The sequence below is a fragment of the Manis pentadactyla genome, chromosome 10, assembly GCF_030020395.1.
Source record: "Manis pentadactyla isolate mManPen7 chromosome 10, mManPen7.hap1, whole genome shotgun sequence".
Lineage (NCBI taxonomy): Eukaryota > Metazoa > Chordata > Mammalia > Pholidota > Manidae > Manis > Manis pentadactyla.
This window is the reverse complement of record NC_080028.1, coordinates 30,375,576-30,382,525: the sequence shown is the minus strand read 5'-3', so window position 1 is coordinate 30,382,525 and position 6,950 is coordinate 30,375,576. Positions and strand designations below refer to the sequence as shown.

The 6,950-nt window shown below is 43.5% G+C and overlaps 1 pseudogene; it reads left to right on the top strand.

Moving 5' to 3' along the window:
* Positions 1–3,755: 3,755 nt before the first annotated feature.
* LOC118907724 (olfactory receptor 8S1-like) lies at positions 3,756–4,693 on the top strand (annotated as a pseudogene).
* The last annotated feature ends 2,257 nt before the right edge of the window (positions 4,694–6,950 follow it).

Genomic DNA, 6,950 nt, shown 5'->3' with positions numbered 1-6,950 from the left:
CCAACAACAATAGAGCATCATAATTTGAAACTAGCTTTCTAATGTAAGTGTATTAGAGAATTATAAATCTAAATACTTAGAGGCAGCTAGGTACTGTACCTGGCTCTTTACACATAAGGAACATAATGAGAATTAGAAAAATCATGTAAGAAAATGTGGTCCTAGCTCTGTCATAAATTATAAGTTAGAACCAGTCATTTCTTAAGTCTAGACCCAAGATATGTACTTGAATGACCAGAACAGGAAGTGGGAAGAGCTCACTCAGAAGGAGATTGTGTCAGTTTTCCAAACATCCCTCACAGGTCACTATGAGCCAGTGTGTCACTCACCCGGCTCAGCTGGACGAGGCCAATCCTGTCACCAAGTTCAATCATTTGAAAGTTTTCAAAATCATTAGATAGGAGATCCCATTTGCAGAGCAGCCTACAAAGATAATACCTATCTTCAAAGCTGAATATGCACCATATAATGTAAATTGATAGCAAGATAGCATATTTTAAAGGACCTCCTATAGAAAAATGTTTGAACTAATCCATTCAGTCAATACAGTGAGATAAAGTCAGACATTAAAAAGATGAATGGGATAGAATTTATTCTCCTGAAGAATAACATTTTAGTGATCTGGGTCAGTAAATTTAGTGATCTGCATAGACGGTAAATTTTCCAGGTACAAGCATATGTTCTCTTACTGAGAATCTCCAATTTATTTTATAGGACTAAGAATATATTGGGAAGGAAACATATGCTTTTTTAGTTAACATTAAAAAAAAATTTTTCCATTGTTTTCTTAAGTAATGAAGCCACTTAGTCCTGTATGTGTTAATTAATTGAGTCATAACAACACGTTTTGACATTTCTGCCATCAAACAGTCATGTCAAAAAAAATCTAAAAATGTAATTTATGCTGCCCATGAAGATGCATTTGTTTTTAGATGGTAATTCATTCCTGAAGATAAGACTTTTCCTGGAAAGGTGTGTTAGCTTAAAGGCTGGTTTCCCACCTGCCCTTTTCAGCACCAGAGGGTAGGTTGAGGGTTCACAGACTTCTCCCATAAAATCTTTACACACAGATTTCTGTGTTATCCATTGCTTCAGTCATTTGCATCAAGCTGTTTATATTCAGAAATGCAGCTCATGTGACCACAGGACAATAATATGGATGTGAGGAGGGTGCACAGCCAGCTCCTAGGGAATTCACACATGGGGCAGCCAGCTACTATGTATGAGATCTTGTATCCCAGGGAAATTCTTCCAGCCCCGCCTCCTCTCTGAAGGGCAACGGTCCTCAGGAACTTTTACCCAAGGTTAAAACTGTGATGTCAACCCAGAAGCTCCAAAAGTCCCCCATGCCAAAGAACTCCCTGTGGGTTAGAAAGTTAATTTTACACAGGCATTGAATTGGATCTGGCTTCAGACTGTGACTTCAGGGAACAGACGTCATTGGCAAGATGTCTCTGAAATGCCAGGCTCCAGTGGAAAACACATGGCCTCCTAAACAGAGATGCCATCCCAAAAGACTAGATCCTAAAGTACTCATTTGCAGAGAGCTGTAGTACTGTATTTAGATTCCCAGTGAGAAATAAATGCAGAGACGTCTGCAAGGCAGGACCTAGGATCAGGTGAGAGGAATCTGCACTCCCAGGTTGGAGACTGGCCTGTGGAGAGGTTTTGGGGGGATGAGGATAAGGGAGATTTTTCCCCGAGTATATCCAGAGTTTGGCCACAGTGTTTTCTTGCACATTTGTGGTTTTCTATGTGAAAGAAAATAATCTGTGCTGTTTTTAGAAGAACTGGTTCCCTTATGTGTGAAGAATTAGTGGCCTGAGACAAGTTCACCTGGGGCAGGAGAGAGAAACGGATGTCTTCTGCACTAGAATAATAGGCAACTCGGTGGGTCAGATATTTCTCTGAAGGTTTTTCCTTCCATGTTCCCAGCTTTTTCTGGCTCTGCTCTTCTCTCCTGTTCAGGTCTCCTCCTGACCTCTAAAGGTATGTACTTTCACCCAGAACCTCCTTCCCTCCATGCCTCCTGATGCCCATCTCTCTCTGCCTCAGTGCACTGCTGCCTTCGATCAGGTGGGATTCTGTGCTCAGCTGCCCAGGAAGAGCATGTCTCCTTCCTGAGTGACATTGAGCATTGGCAACAGGGACTCTTTGATTTCTGTGCAAAAGCTGTCTGGCCTGGGGCCCTGGATGATTAGGCAGAGTGAAATTCCTTTGGCTTAAACTTCCATTCTTAGTAGAAGAGGGGAGAACATGTAAGAACCAATAGTGGGTTCGTGGTGGCCCAGGTGTATCCTATTTTCTGAGACCCAGAATCTAATATTATTGAAAACCACTACTGCCGACCTCAACCACGGACTCTGCTGAGGGAGGTGGTGGGGGTACCAGGAAAGAGGGTAAGAGCCACTGCAGGTATGCGGGGTGGGAAATCGACTGCATGAAACTTTGTCTTCCCTACTCTATTAGCACCAGCTTCCTCGCATTTCTCGTCTTTATGGATCCCTGCCCCCATGAACACAGGAATGCACACCGCCCCCCTGGAAGCCCCCATTCTGGTCAATCTGTCCAGTCCTTCCTGGGAGAAGAGATGTTCTCACTTTCCTTAGTCTCCAGACCTCAGTCTGCTATTAATTCACTCACTCAATCACTAATTAACACTTTCTGGGTCACTAGCACTTTTTGATTTAAGTGGATGAAGTTGCAAACACTTGTTATATTTCCTTTTTCCAAAAAGGAAACCTCACTGCCTGATGCCTTGGGAAAGCTATACATCTTCTGCACATGAAGGAGTTACCTGTGAACCCAGATTCATGTGCTGTGTCTCCAAGTGTTCTTCCAATTTTTCTGTAGGGCCACACTTATTTTAATAGAACAAACCTCTAGTGGCTGAATTTTAGCCACTGCCAATGGCAATTGTTCTGGGTGAGCCTCATTTGGGATGGTGGAGAGGCCATTGGGGGAGTGGTGGAAGTTATGACAGGAGAAAGAAGTTAATCTTAGATGATGGAGGCTCTTAAAAATCAAGCAGCAAGTTCAAAATTATTCCATGGGCAGGGACTGAGAGGTATTTTGACATCCATGGGCAGGGACTGAGGGCATAGAGACATCACATAAATGCAAAACCAACTAAGGTGTGAAGTTAGATTTCTTTCAGGCACCTCCAATATTCTCACCTGTAAAATAGACAATCTCTTTCATTGCCGTGGAATTCCTGTCCACTTATCCACACGTACTATTGCACACACTGGCATCTCAATCTGATTCTGAGAATTGAAACTGACAATATATATAAGTGCCAATATAATTTCAAAAATGATGAAATCTAAGCAAACACAATTTTCTCTTTGCACTAATTAGATATGGAGAGACACTGAATAAATAATTGAATGAGGGATAACAGCAGAGAAGGGGTGAGGGCAGCCACTCTCAGAAGTACACTAGAGTGTGTGAAAGATGATGGAGCTGAGGGCAGCAGGCCCAGTTGAAGAAGGTGGAGAAGATGGGCATAGCTTTTAGAGCAGATAATGAGAAGAGCTCAAATACAGGAGAACTGACAATAGGGGTTCATAACCTGGGAGGTGGATGGAGTGATGGTTGGGGTAGAAAAAATACCTGAGGGAGCAAGTTAGGATTTTAAAATCTTAAAACAAAACATTGTTTAGAGAGAAGATGGGCATGTCTTGGGACTGTGGCAGGGGCACTGAAGGCTCTGCCCAATTCCTGTTCTTATTCCAAAGGAACAAAGGAACTGAATGGCTCTGTGGAACAACAGCGCCGTCATGGAGTTCATCCTCCTGGGGCTGTCTGCAGACCCCCGTGTCCAGCGCCTGCTCTTTGTGCTGTTCCTAATGATTTACCTCCAGACCATGCTGGGGAACCTGACGCTGCTGCTGGTGATCAGGGCTGATTCCCGCCTACACACGCCCATGTAATTCTTCCTGAGTCACCTCTCTTTCCTGGATCTTTGTTTCTCTTCGGCTACAGTGCCCAAGCTGCTGGAGAACCTCCTGTCTCAGAGGAAAACCATCTCTGTCCAGGGCTGCCTGGCTCAAGTCTTCTTTGTGTTTGACTCTGGGGGCACTGAAGCCTGCCTGCTCTCAGTGATGGCCTATGACCGCTACGTTGCCATCTGCCACCCTCTGCTCTATGGCCAGAAGGTAACCAACAAGCTCTGTAATGGGCTAGTGTGGGGCTCCTGGGGCCTGGGATTTCTGGACGCACTCATCAACATCCTTCCAGCTTGAGCTTGGACTTCTGTAAGGATCAGTCCATCCCCCACTACAGCTGTGAGCTGCCCTCTCTCTTCCCTCTGTCCTGCTCTGATGTCTCCACCAATTTTACTATTCTGCTCTGCTCCAGCCTCCTGCATGGGCTTGTAACCTGTGTCCTAATTGTCTGTTCCTATACTCCTATTGTCTCCACCATCCTGAGCATCAGCTCCTCTTCAGGTAGAAGCAAGGCCTTCTCCACCTGCTCCTCCCACCTCACTGCTGTCCTCCTGTTTTATGGCTCAGCTTTCCTTTGCTATTTCACACCAACCTCAGGTTCACCCCTGGAGTTAGTGTTCTCTGTCCAGTACAGTGTGGTCACTCCCTTACTGAATCCCCTCATCTACAGCTTGCAGAACAATGAGGTGAAAGCAGCTGTGAGAAGGACCTTTAGAAAATATCGGCAATATTTCAGGAGCTGACCATAGTCAGAGGATGGCGGAGAATTAGTTTACTAGAGCAAGATGTTCTGGTAACTTGACAGTAAGTGTTCTTCCTAATTGCTTTAGACATTGGATGCAGAATTGAATCTTAGAAATTCATAGAGCTACTCAGGTAGTGATGAGACCAATATGAAGAATGAGAGAGAGGAATGCTTCTTTTCCTTACTGAGTTGTGTTCCATCTTAAGGCTTTCCTATGTTTTGTATATGTACTACCAGATTGGGAACAGTATCAGGTTATTTACAGTTACTGGCTATTACAATGAAAACTGTTACAAATGTACATGTGCAGGTTTTTGTGTGAACATAAGTTTTCACTTCATGAGATTATGCATGCAGGGGAGGATTGACTGTGGCATGTGGTAAATGTTAGTTTAACTTAATAAAAATGTTTTTTCCAATCTATTTTCTAGAATGTCTGTACCATTTTATATTCCTACCTGAAATATATGAGGGATTCATTTACTCTGCAACATTGACCATACTGTTATTGTTCTCTTCATTAATTTTAGCCATTCCTAATATTGTAGTGGTTGTAGTTAAAAATAAACTCACCTCAAGAGAAGACTACATGTAAAAAGTAGTAAAATCAGAATAAGCTTAATGGTTTTGTGTCACTGTCACTCTCCTAGCTTTAATAACTGTGCTCTGACTGTGTAGAATAGTATAATTTAGGAGACCTAGGTGAATAGTACACAGGCAATTTCTATACTATTTTTGAAAAAATTTTTTGATTTAAAAATAGTTTTCAGAACATTTTTCGAAAATGTCTAAAAATATGTTAAAAGCTATGGACCCTGGGTGAGTATAAAGTGTCATTATAGGTTCATCCTGTAACAAATGTACCATCTGTTGGGGCTGTAGGTAACGCGAGAGGCCGTGTCTGTGTGGATGCAGGGTATATGTGGGAAATATCCGTCCCTTTTCTCAATGTTGCTGTGAACCTAATATTTTTTTCCTAAAAATGTCTTTACAAAAAAATATGTTACCACATAGAGTAAAATAAAGGATGAAAAGAATTAACAATGCAACTCAGTAAAACAAAGTTGGAATGAATATATAAGTATTAGAGAAATTCGGTTTTAGAAGAAGATATGTTATTAGTGATCATCAGGGAGATAGTGTAAGTATAAAGGACTCACTACATCATAAAGACATAAGAATCCTAAACATAGAAAAATCACAAATGAATAGTGCTAATTATATAAAACCTGCTAAAACATGCCAATAAAAGGAATAGATAAGTTGGGTAAAATCTTCTCAAAGAATCAAAACTGGAAAATAAATTAAAATAAACAAAATGTTGAAGACTGTACATGCTTATCTTATGTGAAATTCTAAAGTTTGGCAATTATACATATTAAAGTGTTTTGAAAGAAGAATTGATATTGACAAAAAGTCAACCATGATTATGATTGATAAAAATCGTCCATAATGATAATGACTTTCAGACAAATATCTTGTAGGAGAAAAGTCTGAGTTTTGCAGAAGGTAGCTTGAAGGTAATGGGTAGGCACAGGAAGAGGAACAGAGTGGGGTGGGGATAGGCGCCCAGGGACTCTGCACACCTGGCCCTTGAGATCTGCTCCAGCACCCGGAGTCCACATTACACTGAGTTCTGGTGATGAGCGGGGCTGGACACCAGGGGCAGCCGGAGCCGTCTGGGAGGCTGAGACTCCAGCTGCCTGTGGCAGACAGGCATACTCTGCTGGTCCTGATGGCACCCGAAACCCAGGCAGCAGTTTGAGAGACTTGCCAGCAGAGGTAAGGGTGCCAGAAGGGCGAGCGTTGGATGGAGCTCCCTCCTCAGGAGAAAGGGCAGGTGGATGATCCCTCCCCCGCCCTCCCGTGGCCAAAAGGTCGGGCACCCTCTTGAGGACCCAGGTGCTCCCTCCCACTCACTGGTGGCTCAGCCCCCAGTTGCTTCCCTGGCACTGCTGTCACGGCAGCTTACCCCGCCCAGCAGCGTCAGACTTTGCTTTCTTGTCGGCAGAGGAAGGCTCTCCCAGCCTTCTTAGCCCTGTCTCAACACAACACCGGACACACCTGCAGGAGGCAGCTTGGAGAGCTCCTTCCTCCATGGGGGTGGCCAAGCCGGTGCCGCGCACCTTGCTGCCACTAGTGGGTGCCCATGTGACTTGCTGCAGCAGCCTCAGACCACTTTGTGACTTGTGTGTACCTTTTTGTTCTGCAACTGTGCCAAATTCTTTTGCTATTCCTGAATAAACTCGTCTTGC